Source organism: Haemaphysalis longicornis, unplaced genomic scaffold (assembly GCF_048455015.1).
Source record: "Haemaphysalis longicornis isolate Haplotype H1 unplaced genomic scaffold, Haemaphysalis longicornis Haplotype H1 scaffold_3, whole genome shotgun sequence".
Classification (NCBI taxonomy): Eukaryota; Metazoa; Arthropoda; class Arachnida; order Ixodida; family Ixodidae; genus Haemaphysalis; species Haemaphysalis longicornis.
In genome coordinates this window covers 189,514,190-189,539,080 of record NW_027526335.1, presented here as the reverse complement: position 1 = coordinate 189,539,080, position 24,891 = coordinate 189,514,190, and the positions used below count along the sequence as shown (strand labels likewise).

General features: G+C 50.4%; 1 pseudogene; it reads left to right on the top strand.

Annotated features, from left to right (window-relative positions):
* The first annotated feature begins 229 nt into the window (after positions 1 to 229).
* Positions 230 to 715, top strand: LOC144175608 (S-phase kinase-associated protein 1 pseudogene; annotated as a pseudogene).
* Positions 716 to 24,891: the final 24,176 nt, after the last annotated feature.

Genomic DNA, 24,891 nt, shown 5'->3' with positions numbered 1-24,891 from the left:
GCGTTCGCATAACTCAGACCGTAAAATACAACCGCTGTGTCTGTACTGCCTGTTTCATTTTCTAACAGCTAAATGAAGCACACAGGGCTCACACCTGTATAGACGTTGTCTTAAGTCGTTCCTGCTTTGGGGCATTACAAAAAAGCGGCGGTAAATACTACATTAAAAAGATTAGGTCTTTAAAAGCTCAACCTATTTCCCGGAATCACTCGCAGCGCCTTCTTTTGGGATGCCGTACATCAAGCTTCAAGGTTCCGACGGAGGCGTTTTCAACGTCGACGTGAACATTGCGAAAACATGCGCTACCCTCAAGATCATGCTGGAAGACTTAGGAACAGATGAAGACGAAGGCGAAGCGGTGGAACTGCCGAACGTGAAGAGCGAAATATTGGGCAAGGTCATCGAATGGGCCACCCACCACAAGGACGACACGCCGCGACCCGAAGACGACGACGAGTCGCCGACTCAAATCTCCGCTTGGGACAAGCAGTTCTTGGACGTGGACAAGAGCACTCTGTTCGACCTCATGCTCGCGGCCAACTACCTGCATCTTCCGAGCCTGCTGGACGCCGCCTCCAAGATGGTTGCGGACATGATGAAGGGAAAAACAGTGGCCGAGATCCGCGCCACCTTCAACATCATCAACGACTTTCCCGTGCATCCAGCGGAATTGGCGGCGAAGAGACGAAAAATAGAGGACGCCTTCGGATGCTAAGTGAGGACTTCGTTTCTTGTCCAAATGACATTAAAAGTACAAACATTTTTTATGGCTACGTATTTTAAGCACTAAGCTGAGTTGCTCGTGTTTAGAGCACAACAAAACACCTCAGATAGAATGGAACGTTTTAGATGCGACTGCATCTCATTCACTCGCCTTGTCCCTCCATACGGCGTTGTCCGTCCACACCCCTCCTCCTACACTATAAAAAAGAATAATAGTTAGCGGCGCCCGGTTTCGATCCCACGACCCTGTGGGCGGAACGTGAGGTACATGGTGCTCTTCCCACTGCGCCACAAAACCGAGACAGAATCAAATGCTACGAACGCGCCTTATATCCTTGACTCATTCAAAATACGTCAAGAAGCTACTGATAGAACGCATGATGGGGCAATGATAACCACTTGCAATAAAAGAAAAGACGCTCCCACTTACAGCAACAATGATGGAGTAACGGTCGTTGCGACAGCGAAGCCCCAAGCATACCACTTAGAGGGATTGACCAAGATTGGCCAATAAAACATAATAATAATCATAAAACATAATAATCATACGCGTTCCCGACACGTTTCACGCGATTTCAGATTCAATCCAACGGAAACACCAAGTGAACCCCACGATGCGTCGCATCTACACAGGGTTCCCCTCGCGGGGAGGTGGGCGCAATTTTTTTTAATGGCACTTAACTAGTCAACGGCGTCATCACACTAATTATATCGAAAAACGGCACCTCTGAAGATTTTGGGCAAATGATGATCATTGATAATCTTCATGCTACAATTACGTTACCTAATGAACTCCAACACCTATGCGCCTTATAAGCAAGCGCACTGCGTGTTTTGTCAGACATCTGCACGGAGGCAACACCCATACAATAAACATCTCAGCCAGTGCACTAGACTACGATTTAAACCGTTGGATGGTTTAGGGTCGAATGGCAGTCGAAGCAGGCTTCCTAAATTTCCGGACGCAGATGTGCGGGTACAACGCCAAGGGACGTCGCTATAGTTGCTGAGTCGATGTTTTCACGAGGACGAGTATTTTTACGTAGAAAGTCGGTAAGTTCCATTTTAAAGCTCTTGGCGCGGAGTCATTTTGCCCTTTGAGGCGGTCCATCCTTGCTCACCACTCGGTTCTGCACACTGCCGCGCGGCTAAGTGAGTCTCCGTCACGAGCTAGAAAACGTACGAAATAGCCCACCTATAAAACTACGCCGTCGTCTCGACCCCGGTTCACACCTGTTTGTGGTCAATGAGGCAGCACACAACACACAACGAGCAATTACTGTACGGGCTGCGTATTTGACAAACCTGTAGCCGTGACGCACCACACGTTCGTCTCCTTGAATCTTATCGAACAATCCTGTGCATTCGACCAGAATGCGCCGAAAAAACCTAAGAGAAGGTGTTGCAACAAAATAATGTGCGGAGTTCATTTTTACGAAAAAAATTAAAAACCACTGGGTCTCAAACCCAGGCCTTTGGCGTGGTAACATAAGACTCTTCCCATAGGCCAATGAAGCCGAACAGAGAAGCATCTTTAGAAAAGTTCCTTAAAAAATAATAAACAGTGTTCCAAGCGTACCAGTAGACCGTGCTACTGGGGGTGCGTCTGGCCGCCAGGTTTGCCTATAGCGCATCTGGGATTGTTGCCCTTTTGTCCCCTACCACGGCGCCGGGTCAGCCAGGGAGCCGTTAACCGTGTACCATGGCATAACTGGGCTTATCAGATGGGCTGCTTGGTCAGCTAAACACTACTGAATTGCCTGCCGAATACTTCTTCAACGCATTCACCCCTTCCAATTCCCCTACCAGAATTGTTCACGTTGTGGGAACCCAGCTATACTTCTTCACTCAATGTTGGTTGCCCCCAAGGTTCCTTTCCCTCCGTAGTTAATGAAGAACAGTGAGGAACGCTAGGCAACTCGTATCCAGAAGTCTACGCACTTAACTGGTCACCCGCGCTGCCAACGTCGCCGCGGGCCCAAGCCGACGGCCATCCAGCTCCTGAAAACAGCCGAAGGATCAACAAAGGGACATTTTCTTTCAATACCAGTAGTTGTTGTACCCTCACAATTGGTACATACAAAACTATGGAATCGGCAAATGATCACTTGTTGGAGAAAGAGAAAACAGGGCTTTTATCTCAAAGAAATTTAGGACGATTTAAAGCATGCTGAAACCATAAAGGAGATGGTAGAAGTAAAAAAAAAATACGGTGCATGCCTGCAAGTTGCTATGTATGGGACGTTCTGTTCACCTGCTCTTGACCTTTATCTTCAAATTTCGGCCGCACTCGTCACCGCTTGACGAACCCTTGATAACAGCACCCTGCGAAGTTCGGCCAGGTAACGTGTGAGCTACTTCACTTCGCTAGAAGTGGCAGGCAGTGATGTGAAAAATAACTGACAGCGTCCTTTTGAAGACGAAAGTTCTTTCTGGGCTACTTAAACTCGGCAAGTTTGCTCCATCTGTCTGTAAGTATGTCTGCCTGTCTGTCTTCCTCTATTCAGCCTTTCGGCCAAAAGTTAAAAGAATTCTTGAACCACAGTATACTTGAACCGCATTCCCCTCAGCTCGAGTCCGGCACCAGATGGCATTAGCAGTACGAAGATTTTGAAAATCACCGCTCACATGCCGGCCGCTCAATTATTGCGAATTTTTTAACAGACATACGACCAAAGTAGCATAGCAGATGATTGGCAAAACGCGCATGTATAACCTGTGCTTAAGGGAGGGGCTAGAACTATATCCAAACAATCTTTGACCAATTTCCCGAAATTCAGTTCACTGAAATATACTGATTATATTGTCATGGCGCATTTAAGCGTAAGTAATCTACTATTGAAAAATCAACATGCATTAAGATATAAGCGACCATTCCAAACCCAACTGTTCGAACTGGTACCCGACCTTCATAGATCTATACCCGTGTCCCTTTACACAGACGCAATAGTCATATTTTTTAAAGCTTTTGATCGCGTGCCCCACAATCAACTTCTTATCATACACGCAATTGCCCGGCCTGAATTTCTTTCTTCCAGCCACTTCATTGACTAGGAGACTGACTTTTCTGCTGTAAATAAAGAAGTCATAAAGACACAAATCGCGTACCTGTTCTGGAACGATACTTGATATACTGTCCTGATACTGGTGCTTATTCCTTGCTCATGATGATTGCCTGTATGAGCCTTATCGATTCTTATTGCCTAATTCCTGCTTCTCCCGGGTTAGGCGGTTTATATTGTGGACGAAGTGGTTAAACAATTTGTGCATTTAGTGATCGGGAGGTCAGTGCCGCCTTTTTTCAGTGGAGGCATACTCAAAATTTAAGTGACTGTCTTTTGGAATACCATTTTTACCAACTTTTGTGCGATTTGTTTAACTTGGCGTTGTGCTACCCAACGCTGGAAGTTCGAAAGGTAATGTAAAACTTAATGGTTTAAACGGTGAAATTGTTTGTGGGAAACTTGCATGTACAGAAGACGTACGCGAACATATATTTCAGTGGTTAATGTAAAGTTGAACACACCTAGGCAGGTTCACAACTGCATATTTTCACAGACATTGGCCACCTTCCCGAGAAACTTACACGGAGCATACCCGCATATCCATGTGGCCAATCTCTCCCTATCTGGCTGTGTGCTCCGGTGGAAAGACGCTGGTAGACGACCAACGGAATGAAGAGAAAGTAGACGAAGTCCGAGCTCCGGCTGGACTGGGTTTGCGCCATCAATCCGCCGCTCTCCCGGTAACTACGGTGTCTTTTGTAAATACAACTTCTTCTTGACTACCTATCTCTGCGTTGTCACGTGACATCTTTGGTGAGGTGCTGGACTTTCTGTTTCTTGTACCTCTTGCCAGCGAGGCTTCATACCAACACGGAACTTCGGAGTGGGCGCAACGCTCCCGGCCACGCGATGCCTACCAATGAGCCCGGATCCCCTTCACCGTTCATCGTTGTGTCCCACCCTCGGGACCCCGGCGACTTCACTGGGACGGACGACGCTGATGTAGAAGATTGGCTCCGCATGTTCGAACGTTTGAGTGCTCACAACAGATGGGACGACACGCTTAAGCTCGCCAACGCTGCTTTTAAATGCAGAGCATTTCTTTAACTCACATGTAGCGTCCGCCGTCCGTCCGCAACAGCTCAGCGCGCAGGTGCGCCCTCTCCCCCACTCCTCCTCTCCCGCATCACGCTACCCTCCTCGCTCTCAACAACAGGTCCGTACCCCTCCCCCTACACTATATAAAAAAATAACACTTACCGGCGCCTGGTTTCGATCCCACGACCCTGCGGGCGGAACGCAAGGTACAGGGTGCACTACCCACTGCGCCACAAAGCCGACACAGATTCAAAGGCTACGAACGCGCCTTATATCCTTGACTCATTCAAACTACGTCAAGAAGCTGCTGATACATGGCAGCAGTTGCATCGATCTCGTCTTCACCAGTTCCTGCAACCCACGACCACTGCTTAAAGACCCCTTAACAGTACACTTTAGCGACCACGAAGCCGTCGTTCTCAGCATCCAATATAACGACAACAGCAACAAATTAATAAATAACAACTTACAACAACCTACTCCTTGCCTTCACTTCTTGCGTCACAAAAAAAAAGAAAAACCCATCTCTCCAAGAGGGGGGACTCGAGTCGCAAAATCACGAAAGTAATAATTAATATATGAAAGAAATAATAATAATTAATAGTAATAAGCAATAATAGTTAACACTTTCACTACCACCCCACCACCACCCCCCAAACACTAACGTTAATGCAATACACCCACCCCCTACGCGACGCATTTACTTGAGTCCCCCCTCGTGGGGAGATGGGCCCAATTTTTTTGCCTTAAACAAACGGCTGAGAAATGGTTTGAAACGAATGAAGCGAGATTAACCAGTTGGGATGTTTCCAAAGAAGAGCTTCGGAAGGTGTTCGGGAAGCCCGTTGGTCGCCAGCTTGCAGCAAAGCAAGAGCTCTCAACACGTCCTCAAACATCTACTGAATGTTACGCCACCGAAATCCACGACGTTTTGGCCCTATGCTCCAAAGTTGATGCAGGAATGTCGGAAACGGACAAGGTTGGCCCTATCCCCAAGGGCGTCGCCGACGACGCCTCTCACCTGCTCATTGGTAAGGATTGTGCCACCGTTGATTCCATCATCAAGGAGTGTCGGCGATTTGAGCAGGCCAAGGAACGCCGTATAGCTGACCAATTTGCCCGCTTGACTAGGTTCGCGCCACCAACCCGGCTCTGTCCCGGTGACTACGGTCTCTTTTGTAAATACACCTTCTTCCTCACAACCTATCCCTGCGTTGTCACGGGACAATATGGTTGCTCAGCCACATCATGACCATGACCGGAATAAGAACTCGGTCGCGAGAGTGGCATTCTCCCGCCTTAGTCTGGTATAAAAATATATATAGTCCCTACACATGGAACTACATTGAAAGTATTGTTAGCACGAGTGCTCGTGGGTTGCGCGTCTGCAGGGCAGAGTGCTTATTTGGCTGGCTGCCTGACTGGTTGGCTGGCCGGCTGCCTGGCCGGCTGGTTGGCCGTTGGCTGGACGGCTGGCTGTGAACGCTAGCTGGCTGTGAAAGCTAGCTAAACAGTTAAAGACAAATGGTTAGACAAAAGCTAAATGGGTAAACCATGTGTATTGAGCGGTCGGGGGGTCTGCGTGGCCTTGTTTCAGTAGAGTCACTTAAAAATTTAAGTGACTGTCTTTTGGAATACCATTGTTACCAATTTTATGCAGAAATGCATTATAGTCGGGGGTTGTTGTAGTATTCGGGGTTTTCAGTTTCGGTTTTGGTTTGACGTCGACCGATTCTACCACCAGGGGGCTAACCCTGGGTATATATTTCACGTGACTAAATAAACTGTTCTCTTTTGGCTTGACTCTTTCACCAGGCCTCTCAAGCTTGGACGTTCCTTGGTTTCCCTATAGGCGGCGTAAAAATCGACACCAACCTACAGCGGCAGTTTTCTTAATCAAGTCCACCAGACGGCGCAACCGAGAGGTTACTTTTGGTAGAGAATACAAAACATTCATTCCGTGACTCAGAGAGCCAACAAAGTTCGCTTACAATGTGTTGTTTCAAAAGATGATTAACAAGTTCCGCATCAAACATCTGTTGAGCAAAATGTACGCAACTTTTTACGAACAGCCGACTGGTGCACCACCTCGCTTGTGAATTCGCAACCACAAAGCCGCCAATTCGCAACCACAAAGCCAAGCTAAGCCAAGCTGGATTGCGGTTAACTTATTCTCTGTGGTCTTGTCAAATCTAGTTTTCTTGAGTATTTCTGCGCTGTGAACATGCAGTAAGTGTGATACGTGCCACCGGGAAGGCTCAGCCACCCGCGTGAGCCTGTTGGAGCCCGTGTTAGCGGGGCCGCTGTACCGCCGCATCGACTTGTTGTGATGGCGCATCTAGGCCTATAGCCAGGCTGCGACTCCTCTTGCTATTGGCATCACTCTTCGTTTTACGGACTCGCCTCGGTCCAGACCTCGCCAAACGTACGTGTTGCTCCTCACGACGGATGCGCCCGTCTGAGCGTGCTCGCCACTACAAGTCTGTCTCGCGCGCTGTGCACGGAGTTGGTTCCCACCACCTCGCTGAAGCATCGCCCCAAGGTATGCCGCCACATGTGCGCACCCCTTCCTGGCCGCCCGACAGTCACGTTGTGCCTCTTGCTCGCTGGAGACATTGCGATGAATCCCGGCCCCAAGCGCACGTCGTCACGTCCTACTTGCAGCCGCTGCGAAAAGGTTGTGTATGACAACGTCGCCGCTCTCCAATGTGATGGATGCGGAAGGTGGGCACATCGCACGTGCGAATTGATGACGCTCGCTGTATACCGCCGCCTTTCATCGTCGACTGAGTGCTGGTTGTGTGCCCTTCGTTCGAAATCTTAGCGCAAGTGAACAAGTTGTTATGGCAAAAAAAAAAGTCACGAAAGCGACGTACAATTGCAGCGATCGAAATTAAATGATGTCCTGGCCCCTGTAAACTTGCGGATGTCAATAAACGATTTGTTCTCACTTGCTGCTCACTGTGGTCTGTGTCAGTCGAGGCCATCTGGTCACCTGGCGTAAGATCACTTCACTAGCGCGGCGCAAGTAAACACGCGGCCAGCGTGCCAGCCAGCAACCAGCAGGAGCAGCGAGCCGGCGGCTGCCGTGCGAGAGCAGCCATGTTATTAAGGAGCTCAAGCGGCCTGTGCAAAAAGCATCCGCCATGTTTACAAAGCCTTGTTTCAGCGGCACCAAGCGGGCTCCCACGGTAGTTCACGACGCCGCCGCTACGATTTTTCTGGCACTACAGGCAAAGCTAGACCTTTGCTTCTCTAAAATCCTCCCTGTTCTGTGCTTTCACCGGGCGTTTGTCTCCTGCTTCGCCCTTCGGGGCCGTCGCCGACGCGACACTACAATGGCGCAGCCGACTCTTGAACCTGCAAAAATGTAAGCACCCCACATCTCTTGAGTAATATATAAGCCGCCGTACTGGCCGCAAGTTTTTCATGTCCTTATTTCGGCTGAAATGTTCAGTTAAGTCCGGTAGAGCGTTAGGCTTACGCGGTCGACCGCATCGGGAAGAAGACGGCGGCCGGCGGCATCGGTTCGAAATCAATCTTCATCAAGCGCTACACAGCAAATCCATCCAATAATATGTAAGCAACAGGTAATATTTCAAGATATCGCCAAGGGGCACGAGGTAGTTATTACACCAGGATTATATCAACATCAAGAAGAGAAGTAAAGCGGTACCAATTCGTTCACTATCTTGACAACATGGCTGACATAGCCGCAAAGCCACCTCCCTTTCTGCCGGACCCGGGGAGGCCGGCCATCCCATGGCGCGACTGGCATCGCTCGTTTGAGACATATCTTCTCGCAGCAGGCTGCGACGAATTCACGCCGAAACGCAAGGCAGCACTCTTAAAGACCTTTTTGGGGTCGGAAGCAGACCGCATCGCCCACATCATCGAGTCAGCCAAGCCGGCAGGCGCCAGCGATGAAGACGAGTACAAGTACCTTGTGCAGGGCCTCGCGGCTCATTTCGACGGCTCTACCTCGCAACGAGCCAACCGTATACAGTTCCGAAACATACGTCAAGCAGAAGCAGAATCAGCACTCCACTTCGCGCGCCGGGTGCAATATGTGGGTCGGCAGTGCAATTTCGGCGCAGACGAGACATCCTCATTAGTCGACCAACTCATCGTCGGACTGGCGTCCGAACGCACCAGGGAACGTTTGCTAGTAGAAGGCCCGGCTCTGACATTTGATAAAGCCATTCAAATTATACAAAGCATAGCAGAAGTACAAGACCTACTCCAACAATATCGGGAAACCAAGGAAGACGTCGTTCAAGTCACCGATGGGACGCAACAGCGCCCCACCCGGTTCCCACGTCGGGAGTTCCGCCCCACAATCGTCAGAAACCGAAGTTCATCACCGTCCCGTTCGGGGCTTGCTTTCGCCCGGACCAGTGATCGACGCTCTCCTCCTCCAACGTGCGGCCGCTGTGGTACGACTTGGCACCCCCTTCGACAGTGTCCCGCTCTGGGAAAAATGTGTTTCCGGTGCGGCAAAAGCGGCCACTTCGGAAATGTCTGCCGCACCTCACATCCTGCACCTACCAATCCGCCGTCAACTCGTGCCACACGCCTCTCCCGTCCACCAGTACGAAACATCCAGGCCCCACCCGACGACGAGGAGGATATAGTAGTCGTCAACCAGCTGGGGCAACACGCGACTCCAACACGTCAAGGGTTTTACGCCGATATCAAGGTGAATGGCACCTTACTTTCCCTGCTCGTAGACACGGGCTCAGCTGTCTCGATTTTATCAGAGGAAATTTTTCAACGTCATTTTGCATCGCAAATAGCACTAGAAACTCCACCTCGAATTCTTAAAGATTATTCAGGCGGTATCATACCTATGTCAGGATGTTTCACAGCGACTGCTGAGTTCAAAAATATTCAGCAACCTCTATTATTTTATGTTGTTCCAAGAGGCAGGTCTTTACTAGGCATAGACGCCACTTATGCTCTTCGTTTAATTCTCGCAGGGGATCAGCTCGGATGCTGGCGAACCACTGCAACTCCTCTGAGTCACGCCATACCCCCACCTTCATGTAATCTTCCAGACCGCTTCAAAGAATTCCTACAGCTGTTCACACCAGGACTGGGCCACGTTAAGAACTATATACATAAAGTCAAGGTACGCTCTTCTATTATGCCCAATCTTGCTTGTTAACAGCGCAAATAAAACAGGACACAAAAGGAAGAAGGAACGGACACAGCGCTGTGTCCGTTCCTTCTTTTTGTGTCCTGTTTTATTTGCGCTGTTAACAAGCAAGACTATGTACCAACTCGCCCAGTCGTCAGTTTTGGCTATTATGCCCAAGCAACTCAAGTTGCGTCGTTTACCACTAGCGTTACGAGAACCAGTGTCCAAAGAAATTGACAAACTTCTTCAAGATGACGTTATTGAGCGCATTTCTGCTTCAGAGTGGGTATCCCCCATAGTAGTCGTTCGAAAGCCGGATGGTTCAATCAGGATGTGTATCGATTTGCGAGAACCAAATCAAGCAGTTGTCATTGACAGTTTTCCTTTGCCGCACATAGAAGAAATTCTGCAGTCGCTCCAGGGAGCCACACACTTCTCTAAACTGGATTTAGCATCCGCCTATCATCAAGTTCCTTTACATGTCGACAGTCGAGATCTCACGGCGTTCATAAACCATGAAGGTCTATTTCGTTTTAAACGAGTTTGTTTTGGCTTAGCGTCCGCACCAGCGGCCTTTCAACAAATGATGCATATCATCCTTCAAGGTTGCACCGGAGTGCAATGTTATATTGATGCTATCATCGTATATGGCAGCTCTCAGGAAGAGCATGATCACAATCTGCGTCAAGTGCTGCAGCGCATTTCACAAGCAGGCATGAAGCCTAATGGCAAGTGTCTTTTTGATGTTCATGAACTTTCATTTCTTGGTCATGTAGTATCTGCAAACGGCATCCAGCCTATTAGCCAAAATCTCAAGCAGATTGACTCATTCGCACAACCGTCCAATGTCTCTCAGCTCCGCTCGTTCCTGGGACTCGTCGAGTATTACTCCAAGTTCATACCTCACTTAGCAGATATTGTTGAACCCATGCGGAAACTTCTCAGAAAAAATCATCCATTTGTGTGGGATAAGGAAATAGAGGATAGTTTTCAGAGGGTCAAAGCACTCCTCCATACGGCACCAGTCTTGTCTCTTTTCGACCCGAACCTTCCAGTTATAGTAGCTACAGATGCATCTGATTATGGCATTGGAGCTGTCCTTCAACAACAAGATGGACATATTACCCGTACAATTCAATATGCCTTTCGAACACTTACGCCAGCTGAACGTAAATATTCAGCTGGCGAAAAAGAAGCGCTTGCATGTCTGTGGGCCTGCGAAAAATGGCACTCGTATCTGTGGGGTCGACGGTTCACATTAACTACCGATCACCAGGTCCTCGTCACACTCTTGTCATCCAAAGGGTCAGGACGCCGCCCATTACGTATCGGGCGTTGGTCAGCGAGGTTCTTAAACTATACATTTGATGTCCAGTACCGGAAAGGAGACAACAATAAGGTTGCCGATGCGCTCTCACGAAATCCCCAAACTACTCAGATAGAAGAAACATCTTTCGAAGAACAGGTCATAGCGACAGTCGACTCGTTTATCTCGAAAGAAGAAGTCCAAGAGGGTACAGCCCAAAATCCAGTATTATCAGAGGTTACATCGTATTTGACTCACCAGTGGCCCCCCAAAAGGCAACTTTCGCAAAGTGTTCGCCCGTACTTCGAAGTCAGGCATGAGCTCTCCTTAGTGGAGAATATCATTTGTCGGGGTGAACAAGTCGTGCCCCCGTCCAGTCTGCGCAAACGCATCTTGACGCTCGCCCACCAAGGACACCCAGGCATTACTCGGATGCAAGCATCCCTTAAGACGGAATACTGGTGGCCGGGCCTTCGCCATGATGTCGAGCAGGTAGTTACCCAGTGTACTACATGTCACTCCGTTGACAAGTCGGCAAAAATACAACACGGTCCATTACAACCTGTTCAATATCCTGATAAACCTTGGTCAAAGCTAGGGATTGACATCATAGGTCCTTTCGTGACAGCGCCAGCAAACTGCCGCTACATTATAGTGCCCGTCGATTATTTCTCCAAGTGGCCAGAAATATGTTTCACAACATCCATTTCCTCCTCCACCATCCTAAAATTTTTGGCCGACGTTTTCGCCCGAGAAGGTCTTCCGGACGAGCTGGTATCTGATAACGGAACCCAATTCACTTCTTCCGAATTTGAAGCGTACTTGCGCCTTAAAGGCATCAAACATATCAAGTCGTCCCTTTACTACCCACAGGCTAACGGTCAGGTAGAAAGGTTCAATAGAGTGCTTAAGGGCTTCATTCAGTGTGCCATTGCCGAAAAGAAACCTCTCCAAACAACAGTCAATGAATACATTTCCATATATAAAACTACACCCCACACAACCACCAAGCAGTCTCCTTTTTTCCTCCTTAGAGGTCGTATTCCCCGAACCAGGTTGTCGATTGTAGTGTTCTATGCACAGCGCTTTCATGAAAATCCATATAAGGAATGGTCAGAACTGCGTCGAAATGTTGAGCTCCAACATGCTCGTATGAAAAGAGACTATGATCGTCGACATGCCGCTTCGGACAAAGTGTTCCACCCTCAGGATCTGGTACGCATAAGACTTCCGATTGCCTCCAAAACAAACTCCAGGTACTCATTACCCAGGCGCATTCGCCGTAAAGTCGCTGAGAACACGTACGAAATGGAAGACGGAACTCGTTGGAACGCGTCCAAATTAACCAGGACACGCATGCAAGCAGTCCCGCACCTCTTCGAGGAACGATATCCTTTCCCTATCGTAGACCTTCAACAAAATGCAAATGAAACAAATAATTCAGGCACATTCGAGCCACAAGAGTTACACTCCTCGCCACAACCTTCAACTACCTACGACACCAACGAGCCGACCACATCACCGAGGTCACCATCACCACCCGCAGCCACAAGACAAGCAACGGCTTCACACCACCTGTCGCAATCATCACATAGTGAGGCAACGACTTCCAACCGTCCACAAAGGACTAGCAAACTTCCCTCGCATCTTCAAGACTACGTTGTGCCTACGTCTAAGAAAACGTCTAAACAGTCAAAACAAATGTAACCGGTGGTTCAGCAACAGTGGTTCCTCTGCGTCTATCGTCAAAGTGAAAGTGCAAGTGAAAGTGAAAGTTGCTGTTTTCTTTCCCTCTTCCTTTCCCTGGACACATGTCCTCGGTGTTAAACAATTTTTTTTTCTTCATGTGAACTCTTAGTAGAACAACATCGCCGTCAACCTGGCCTCTCTACGTCTGGTCTCAAATGCGAACAAGACGTTTGCAACGTGACACTACTTCCAGGACCACTCCCTCAATGTCGACTTTCCGTGAATTCGTAGGTGAAGTCACTGCACTGCGCTTAGAGGTACTTATTATATGTGCATTGTGGTTCCCGTATAGGTGGTGCTATTTTACAAACGTCATGACACAACATTCGTAGATACACGTAATATCATCTTTACAGAGGGTCGTTATAAATGGGTAAACGCAGACATTCAACTGCTTATCCTTCGTTCCCAGCACAGTTTCCACGAACAGTAAGTGGATTCCATGTGTCACAACGGCCACAAGTTCTTGGTGATGAACTCCGGTGGCTAGCTCTAAATGAGTGTCGCCCCGCAACATGGCTATTCCCCGACACCCTTGATGTTGATGAATCTCGGGTGACTCATGGAACTGGAACCAATTTTGTGCATTTGGTGTCTACGTGTATAAGGTACTAGAGTAAGAGTGGCATATTGCCACATTTCTTCAGTGTTTTCTGGTTTGTATCTCGGGAGGTCATAAGCTACTCGAAATAGTCATTTTTTCCCCCGAAGATGTGTCGGGTACCATGTCGCTTTACCCTGTCTCCGACTGTGTACATGTCTGCCCTCATGGCACTTTGGGTGTAAGTTACTGAGCGTACGTTTGAGCGTAAGCTCACCTTCAGCCAACGCTGCATTGTTTGCTGAGCTGCTGGGCGAAGTTGTGCGACCGTGACTTGGTCAACGCGAGTGCCTGTTGTGTTTTGTCGACGTTTTGCGGTGTGGTTCTGCCCTGACACTTGTCTTGCTACGTTCGTTGCCATGCGCAGGGTCCCCAGGTTTCTCATTACTTTCGTCACTGTATCTGGGGTCATAGAGACTCATTGGTAGTAGAGTGTTGTTACTGTGGATGTTATGTTAGGGCCCTCTCGTTTTTTTTTCTTTTTTTCTCTTTCTTAAGGGAGGGAAAAGGTGTGCATCTGCCCTGACACTTGTCTTGCTACGTTCGTTGCCATGTGCAGGGTCCCCAGGTATCTCATTACTTTTGTCATTGCATTAGCTGCGCCTGCTCGGCCATCAGACGAGACTCCAACTCCAGCTGTGCGAACTTCGAAGCCTGCTCGTCGAACATCTGTCAGAGAGCAGCGTGAGCCAAAGGATCACCAGAGCTCCGGGGGCTTGCGTTCTGTTATATCAGCTGTAGTGGAGGCGGTGCGCCTCTTCCTCGCCCCCCTTTCATCACCGGTAGCCGTGGCCATCTTGACACTCCTGGACTATGTTTCACCTTTACTTATGCAATGGCGTTAACTGCAACTGCTGGTGCAATCACCGTTCCCAGAGTACAAGAAATTCGAGATAAAGCTACAATCTTACAGTGGAACGCCTGCGGCCTCAAGCAGCGTCTTCCGGACCTACGCCAATTCACACGCAAACATCGTTTTCCCGTGATCGCTATTTCTGAATCACGGCTGATGGAAGACATACGCCTTTCGGGATACACAGTTCTGCGGTCGCTGACTGGCGTAGAAATGTCAAGAGTTTTAATGGCCGTTAGAAATGACCTCACCATAATAGAGCATGGTCTATCACCGGATGCACGAAACGAATACGTGGCAGCCACAGTTCGCGGCGCTGGGTTGTCCTTCACCATAATCGCCGCCTATATTCCACCTCGTGTAGCACTGGACTTAAATCGCTTAGAAGGCATCATCAATACTACACCAGCCCCGCACATCTTGACCGGTGACTTCAACGCCCATCATCCCATCTGGGGAAGTAGGAAAACGACGGCTAAAGGGAGGCACCTTCTGGACATTGCTCACCGGCAGGGTATGTGCGTTGTCAATTCTGGAGAGCCCACCTTCTACCGGGGAAAGATGTCCAGCGCCCTCGACGTCACGTTTGTTTCGTCACAACTCCTCCCTAGGACGAGCTGGGCAGTGGACATTGAACTGCATGGCAGCGATCATGCGCAACTTATATTGCAGTAGATGGTCTCTCGGGCTCTCGTCCACAGCGTGTGATTCGCTCCTCTGACTGGGAGGCATTTAGGACTGTGGTGGAGGAAGCCGTGGACTCGGTGAGCTCATATGAAGCCTTCGTGGACACGATGTCAAGAGCTCGAAAGTCAAGCAGCAAAGTCCTGCGTCTTCCGCATAGATACACCACCGCCGACTCAGAGTATGAGAGGCTTCGCGCAGTGCGTCGAAGAGCAGAAAGACGAGCGCGCCGGACACAAGCACCTGAAGATATCCGTGCGTCAAGACGAGCCCAGAAGGCGATTCGAAGGCATATGATTAAGCTCGCCAAGCGTGAGTGGGAATCCTTCTGCTCCAAGCTGGACCCCCGGAAGCCGCTCTCCAGAATATGGCTCTTGCTCCGAAGTTTGCGGACTCCGCAAATTCAACTGCACCCGTTCAAATCCATCTCACTGAGCACGAACACCAGTGACCTCCAAGTCGCTGACGCCTTCTGCAGGAGAATTACTGCAGCGCCAGCAGCTCTTCTTCCGCCACACTCTCCCACCAACGAGGGATGCTCAGACCCGGTGTCCCCAATGGACGAGCCATTCTCCATGGCAGAGTTGCTCGCTGCACTGGCTTCTGTCAAGAAATCCAGCTGCCCAGGCCCGGATGACATCACCTACACAACCATCTCGCATCTAGGTGAAAAGGGAAGAAGTTGCCTCCTGCATGCCTTCAATCTTTCGTGGGAAACTGGTCGTCTAGAGCCAAGGTGGAAACACGCTCGCCTTGTCCCAGTCCTAAAGCCAGGTAAAGTTCCAACCGCCATCGAGTCTTACCGACCCATAGCGCTCCTGAGTTGTGTCGGGAAACTGATGGAAAAGATGGTGCTGCTCGGCTTGGACTGGGATTTGACCATCCGAAATATATACCCGGCACAGATGTCTGGTTTCCGCAAGGGTCGTAGCAGCCTCGACAACGTCATCGCCCTTGTAAATAGCATAAGAGAAGCAAAGTGTCGGCGGAACATTGCTGTTGCCGTGTTCCTCGACATCAAGTCTGCGTATGACTGCGTCGAGCATGAAGCCATCCGCTCAGCGCTGAAGTCTTTAGGCATTAGGGGCCGCATGTACGCATGGCTATCGGACTACCTCTCCGATAGGTATGTGTACATGTCTACCGACATGGGCGACTCATCGCTACATCAGGTGACCCGAGGTGTTCCCCAGGGTGGGGTGCTGAGCCCTACACTCTTCAACATTGCCATAGTTGGCCTGGAGAAATGCGTGCCAAAGTCGGTAGAAATCTCCCTGTACGCCGACGACATCTGCATATGGAGTTCTGGCCGCAATAGGCGAGTGTTACGGTCAAGACTGCAGCGGGCAATTGACTCTATTGCGGCATTTCTGGCAACTAGAGGATTAGTGATTTCAGGGAATAAGTGTGCTGCGATGGCCTTCACAAAGCGTGACCTTACGCGCTACGGCCTCACTGTTGGAGGGATCGCAATTCCATACGTCCGGACCCACAAGTTCTTGGGAGTGACATTTGATAGTAATCTCACCTGGTCGCCTCATGTTCGCCTCCTCAAGGACAAGATAACTTCGTTCGCCCGCATATTCCGCATGCTCTCCACCAACACTGGCGGTTGTTCAGTCAATTCTCTTCTACGGGTATACAAAGCGCTTTGCGTTGGCCTGATGAGTTACAGCATCCCTGCTTTGGTCCCTCTATCAAAAGGTACTGTCAAAGCGCTAGAGAGCATGCAAGCACAAGTCCTGCGGGTCTGCATTGGCGTTCCAAAGACAACCTCTACCATCGGAACGCTGACAGAATGCAGGCAGCTCTCACCACTCGCTCTAAGCACGCAGGAGTTGCTTCGTACGCGTCTGCGGATTGTGGCAAGACAGCGGGGCCATCCTCTAGCGACAAGCTGGGCCAAAGAAGTGCGTGAATTTCTGCCGAAGGTGTATCAAGAGCCTTCTCTTCCTGAGCACCCGCCCTGGATGTTCCCGCCCATACCAGTCACGACTACTGTGCCCGGTATCACGAGGAAGGAGTATATTCCGGCTCCCGCACTGAAGTTCCTCGCCCTGGACTACATGTCGCGGATATACAGAAACCACACTCATGTGTACACTGATGGGTCGGTGTCGTCAACATCATCCACTATCGGGGTGTGGATACCGTCATCCCGTACTACCATCAGTGTCATGCTCAGCCACAGAACGTCAACTACGGCTACCGAACTTGCAGCTCTGAGGGTGGCTTTCGCTCATATCGTCAAGCAACCCGCTCGAGAGTGGGCCATTTTCACAGACTCAAGGGCTGCCCTTCAATGTCTAGCATCTTTTCCAAAAGACCAGCTGGTGTGTGACATACACGCTTTAAATCTCCAAGCTCTCCAAGCGCACCATCACATTGCACTTCAGTGGATTCCAGCCCATTGTGGGATAACTGGCAATGTGAAGGCGGACATTGCTGCATCCGTTGCGCATAAGCATAATGGATCGGCAATAGCTATACCATTCTCCAGGAAAGATGCATCTATACTTGCATCCAGCGTGGCATGGAATATGCAGCGTGCAGCCTGGGATGACGTATCACGTCATTATGCGCCGTTATATTTCATAGATCCCAACTGCAAATTTAAAATGCCACCAGGACTCCCCAAGCGGGTACAAGCAATTCTACATCGCATGCGGTTGAATGTCGCATACACGCGCAACTTCCTCTTCAAGATAAAACAGGTTACGTCGCCACTCTGCCCACACTGTGATGTGCGAGAAACCCTGCAGCACCTGCTCTGTGAATGTGCTCGATTCAGTGCTCAAAGAGTATCCCTCGCAGTGACTTTGGGACTGCCGCTTTCCGTGGACATGCAGCTAAAGGACGTTTTAGGACCATGGGCTTGTCCCAAACGTGCTTTAAGGGCTACCAAAGCTCTGATAGAGTACCTGCAACACACAGGTCTAGACCAGTCACTGTAAATTACTCGCCGTATCTGTACGCATCAACTTCTTGAACATCATCGCCATCATCTTCATCCCGTCATCAACTGGCGTAGCAAGTTAGGCATTTTAGCCCAGCTAACATCGCCAGACTTCATTAAAGATCGCTCTCTCTCTCTCTCTGGTGTCATAGATTCATTGGTAGTAGTGTGTTCTGATTGTGGATGTTATGTAAAGGTCTTTGTTTCTTCTTTTTCTTTTTTTTTCTTTCTTAAGGGAGGGAAAATGTAGTATTCGGGGTTTTCAGTTTCGGTTTTGGTTTGACGTCGACCGATTCTACCACCAGGGGGCTAACCCTGGGTATATATTTCACGTGACTAAATAAACTGCTCTCTTTTGGCTTGGCTCTTTCACCGGGCGTTTGTCTCCTGCTTCGCCCTTCGGGGCCGTCGCCGACGCGACACTACAGTTGTCGTGCGTCCCTTGGCGGGCGTCCGCAGCGCGTCTGATGATGATTGTGGCATGATGCCCCAAGGAATCGGCCAACCAAACAATCCATCACGAGATAGCTTCGCGTTCAACCACCATCGTCATCTTCCCGTAGGGGAACCGCTGAAGAAGAAGAAGGAGAAGAAGACAAAGCTGCGAAGAGGAGGGCTGCGTGAGTTTTGGCTACCGTTATCCTCCTCGGCCGGCGCATCTTCCCGATCTGAACCCGGTCGAAGAGCGGCGCAGCGCGTCTGATGATGATTGTGGCATGATGCCCCTAGGGATTGGCCAACCAAACAATCCATCACGAGATAGCTTCGCGTTCAACCACCATCGTCATCTTCCCGTAGGAGAACCGCTGAAGAAGAAGAAGGAGAAGAAGACAAAGCTGCGAAGAGGAGGGCTGCGTGAGTTTTGGCTACCGTTATCCTCCTCGGCCGGCGCATCTTCCCGATCTGAACCCGGTCGAAGAGCGGCGCAGCGCGTCTGATGATGATTGTGGCATGATGCCCCTAGGGATTGGCCAACCAAACAATACATCACGAGATAGCTTCGCGTTCAACCACCATCGTCATCTTCCCGTAGGGGAACCGCTGAAGAAGAAGGAGAAGAAGACAAAGCTGCGAAGAGGAGGGCTGCGTGAGTTTTGGCTACCGTTATCCTCCTCGGCCGGCGCATCTTCCCGATCTGAACCCGGTCGAAGAGCGGCTCATCGCGCCTCGACTCCCCTTCATGAGCATCAGGCGGCTGACTCGAGGCAACGGGCAGTTTGGAATCAAGGGACAGGCGGTGAACGTGCCCATCGACGTATCGAAGGTTGTGCGGTGCCTTCCTCGCATGGTACCCGAGGACGTTGCGTTCGACGTTCACATCAAGCGGAGGCTGATGAGTCCGGCAACGTACAAGCGCGGGTTCGTGAAGCGCGGCAACATCCTGGCTTGGCTCAAGCACTTGGAACACACCCCGCTGTATCGCGCCATCAACGTTCGGGTCGATTGGAGCCGGCTCGATCACTTCGATGACGGCGGCGAACGAGACGAACCGCAGGAAGACGACGTCGATGATGCTGACGGTGAGTTCGAAACGATTCCCGACGACTTTGACGTGAACGATCCTCTGCAGTTGGCGGTTGCGCTCAACGCGGTCTCGAAGACGCTTCTCTATAACGAAGCGGAAATTACGGGTGTGGGAAAAGAAAAAAATAAATGATTACGCTCACACTCTCGCCTCTCTCTTCGCCATTAATCGCATCACACTCATCAGTGCACCCAATGCATTTCTGCATCCTCACAATCCCCCTCGGGGAGGTGCGGGGGAATTTTTTTGACCGATTTCGTAACTTGTTGGCGTTGTGCCCCCTATCGCTAGAAGTTGGAAAGGTAATGTAAAACCTAATGGTTCGAACGCTGAAATTGTTTGTGAGAAACTTGCATGTACAGAAGACGTACACGAACATATATTTGAGTGTTTAATGTAAAGTTTAACACACCTAGCCAGGTTCACAAGTACATACGGCTGCTCAGCCACATTCTGAACAGGACTCGGTCGCGGAAGAACTCCGTCGTGAGAGGGAAATTCTCCCTCCTTAGTATGGTATACAAATATATATAGTTCCTGCACCTAGTACTACATTGCAAGCACGGTTAGCACAAGCGCTCGTGCTGTGCTCACACGTGCAGGGCATAGTGCGGCTTTGGCTGCCTGGCTGCACGGCTGGCCCGCTGGCTGGCCGCAAACTGGCTGGCCGGCTGGCTAGCTGGCTGTGCAAGCTAGCTTCACAAGGTAGCTTCCACGGCATGCTCTCGAGATGCATCCCGGAATTAACAGCAAATTCAGGGGTCATGTAGTTCCTTGGAGTTATTTGGCAACACATGGAATCTGTAACGTCACGCAACTATTGGAGCTGAGGTCTCTACCATCTTTCAGCAAACAGAGGTGCGAGGATATGGGGAATGCTGGATTCCTGACTTCGAATGAAGGCGTTCCGCCAATGCGAAGAACAGAGAAACAGGGGTGTAGACGTTCACGTCTATGCCCCTGCGGCCACCGACAGATCACTGGTGGTTCGAAGCATAGGAATCTGAGCGTGTCGTGTCTATTCTTCACTTTGTAGGAAACTTCATTGAGGCGGACGCATGTTTGCACTCGAGTAAACTTCAATCGGGGATGACTTCAAACCCCTAAAGAACGTTTGGAGTTCCTTCTCGTTCCATCGTCGCTTGGAGTTCCGTCTCGGGTTCGGGCTGCTGCTTGACGAACAAAGACTTTTCACCTTCAACCAAACCTTCTTGCCAGAGCCCCTCAACATATACATGTGCTGAACAAGTAACTAAATAGGGAAGTCGTGGTCTGAATGTTGACCATGTCTGTTGGCGCACCCTTCTGAATATGGGTCTAATTGCGACTACTATCACGCCGCTACAGCGTTACACAGTTGTGGCAGCACGAAGCAATGAAAACGGCGAGCCACAGAAACACGCATATATTGAGAACACAGGTCAGGAGCTGGCGGGCCAGCGGCAGCTATGTCTGGCTGAAGCCACAGAGTTCCTGGGAACACTTGCCTGCATGCGCCACGGGGCTCGTGCAGCGAGCCTCAGAGTGGTTCTTCTTCGTCTTCGGCAGTGCTGCTACAGGAGGCCCTCCCCCAAGGGGTGGAGCCATGGAGTAAGCTTGAAGGATACTTTTGGGGGCCGTGTTGTGGGTTTTGGCGGCTGTTGGCTGGGGAGGGTGAACCGGAATTAGTCCGTCGTAGTGGTTTCGGCACCGCGTCAAGGCCGACAAAAACGTAGGGCGACGTCGCCAGCTCGATGGGAACATGGGGATCTGCACGTTGTTGGCAGCGTGGTGCGGGTGCACGGACTGAGCGAAACGAATCTCGCAGTTTGGTCACGTAGTCGGTGGGATCAGGGCACGGTGGTGATTCCGAAGCAGTTAAAAAGGCTTCTGGCAGGCGCAGCGGGGCACCAAAGACCATCTCTGCGGGTGTGCAGTGCAGATCCGGCTGCAAAGCAGCCCGCAGACTTAGCGGAACCAACGGAAGGGAGCTGGACCAATGGGCAGCGTCCGGCTGTGCCCTGAGTGCAGTCCTGAGGGAGTGGTGAAAACGCTCAACAAGCCCGTCGGCGATGGGTGGTACGCTGTGGTGCGGATTCGGGAAGTGCCAAGAAGGGCCAGCAGGTTGTTGAAGAATGCCGACTCAAACTGGCGACCTCGGTCGGTGGTGATAGTTGATGACACACCATAGCGGGAAACCCAGCCCGCAACGAATGCGTTGGCGATGGTTTGACTACGCATGTCGGGAAGAGAAAACGCTTCGGGCCAACGCGTGAAACGATCGACGCAAGTTAGTAGGTAGGTGTTCCCTTTTCAAGGAGGCTAGGGCCCCGAATATCTACGTGCACCCTGTCGAATCGCTCAGTTGGTGCCGTATACGAAACGAAAGGGGCCTTGGTGTGGCGGTTATCCTTTGACTTCTGGCATACGAGACAGCAGCGCATCCACTCACGTATGTCCTTATTGATGCCGGGCAAGACGAAACGCTACGTCAGAAGGCGTTGCATGGCTCGTCCAGGGTATGATAGTCTATGGAAGGCATCGAAAACAATCCGCCGGAAACTCGCCGGGGCGATTGGGCGCAAGGAGGACGTGAAAACGCCGCAAAGCACGGGGACAGCACACGATGGAATGGGTACTTCACGAAGGTGCAGCGTGCCCGGATTTTCGCAAAGCGCTATTATTTCGCCGTCATCTCGTTGCGCTGATGCCAGTAACGTGAAGTCAATGCCAGCCGAGTTGTGGGAACTGGAGATAGAAGCGGTGACACGTGAGAGCGCATCCGCGGCAGTATTCTCCTGCCCTTGCACGTGCCGTATGTCCGTTGTGAATTCTGCGACAAAGGACAGGTGGCGGGTTTCACGAGGTGAAAGTTTAGTGGAGGTCGACCGGATGGTGGAGGTCAGAGGTTTGTGGTCCGTCTGGATGTGGAACTCTCGACCCTCCAAGAAGTGCCTGACGTCACGTACAGCCATGTACACTTCAAGACGTTCTCTTCCGAAAGTGCTGTAACGTGACTCCGCGGGTGACAACTTGCGGGAAAAGGAAGCAAGGGGCTGCCAGGCATCGTCCACCAACTGTTGCAGGACAGCTCCGACCTCAGCGTCAGATACATGAATCACTAGGAACAGCGGAATTCCCGGTCTCGGATGGACAAGAAGGGTTGCCTGGGACATCTTGGTAATGACATTCTCGAAAGCGGTTAGTGCTTCTGTAGAACAAGTGAGTGGAAATGCTTTTAGTTTGTTTCCCTTGAGCATGTCTGTCCACGGCAGGAGGAATGCGGCGCAGTTCGAGATGAAATGGCGGTAAACATTTAGGAGGCCAAGAAACTTTCGGAGCTTGCGTATGGAAGATGGCTGCGGAAAGTCTTGGGTGGCTTGTACTTTTGAAGGCAAGGGGCGAATGCCATTCTTGTCTACATAGTGACCGATGAAGTCCAGCTTGTGAACACCGAACTCGCACTTGGTTCTATTTACGATAATGCCATATTCGGCAAGGCGACTGAAGAGCTGGCGAAGGTGGTGAATGGGTTATTCTGCGTCCCTACAGAACACAAGCAAGTCATCGATATAAGCGAAGCAGAAAGCTAATCCTCGGATGCCGGTGTCAATGAAGCGTTGGAAAGTTTGTGCAGCCGAAAGGCATGCACACGTACTCAAAAAGTCCGGACGGCGTGATGACTGCTGTTTTCGGAATATCCGCCGGCTCCACAGGAATCTGATGGTAGGCCTTAACAAGGTCGATCTTAGAAAAAGCCGTCGCCCCATGCAGTGTTGCTGAGAAGTCTGTGATGTGCGGAAGGGGGTAACGATCAGGAACAGTGGCGTTGTTAAGACACCGGTAGTATCCGCAGGGACGCCAGTATCCAGGTGACGGCTTTGGCGCCATGTGCAGCGGGGACGTGCAGCGGGGGATGAAAATGCCGAGCCACAGAAACATCTTATATTTAGAGCACAAATGAGGAGCTGACGGGCCAGTGGCAGCTGTGCCTGGCCGAACGCTCGGAGTTCCTGGGAGCACTTGGCTGCACGCGCCACGGGGCTCGCGTAGCGAGCCTCAGAGTGGTTCTTCGTCGTCTTGGGCAGTGCTGCTACACAGTGTTTTTACACTGTAGCTGTTCTATGGCTGAGCTTCACGCCATTCGGCTGTGGTATCGAGTTAAGGCCATTGCGGAGCAGGTCTTTCCGCCAAAAAAAGTCCGGTTCTCTGTACAAAAAAAATGTAATACACTTAAAAAGAGTACTGGAGCTTTGTTAGTTTACTACGATTTGCGTTCGGAACTTTCTTTGCAATATTGACACAGACGCTTGAGAAAGGCACATTATCATCATAATCATCATTATAATCATCAGTAACTCCTAAGAAGAACGGGACGCACCATTCACTCCGAGTTCGTACAAAGAACAACAGAGCTGCAACCAGCTGAGCACGAGGTCGCGGGTTCGATTCTCGGCCGCGGCCGCCGCTTTTCTGATGGAGGCGAAAAGCAAAAACGCCCGTGTGTACGAGATTTCGGCGCACGTTAAAGATCCCCAGGTGGTAAAAATTAATCCGGAGCCCTCCACTACGGCGCGCCTCATCGCCTGCGTTGCGTCGGCGCGTTAAACCCTACAATCAGAGCTGCAACCAGAACAACGCAAAGCTCTTAAAATTTCACCCATTTCAAAGAAAATGAGCCCCCTCTACAACAAAGGTAGAAGACAAGCAATGATGAACTATATAAGAAGCACATACGGGAAAAATCCAGATGCAGTATACACCGATGCCGCCACCAACCACCACGAAATATCATCAGCCGTAGTTGTGGATGCACGGGGCAAACTCCTGGACTTTCTCATAAGCAGAAAACAAACATCAAGAGGCTGAAACCACAGTCATACTACTCGCTGTAAGATGGGGAGAATATAACAACAAAAACCTCGCCATCATCACTGACTCCACAAGAGCCATTATAAATCTAATATGCGGCCTTATTCCCACAGAAGCCAGGAAGATTCTACCAGCCGAACCAAAAGGCCAACATAGAATATTATGGAGCCCAGCCAGGCGCGTAACCAGGAATTTTTTTCAGGGGGGGGGGGTGGGGGGGGGGCGCGGTCGACCAAAAGATGTTGACGGGGAAATATGTAGGCATGGCTTCTTGCGCGTTGTTTTTCAAATGAAGCTCGAAATAACTGACTTTAACATGCGATTTCGCTATGCTGAACGCTAACAGTAAAGCCCACCTTAAGGAGCTTAGATGATGCTGATGATGATAATGATTATGATG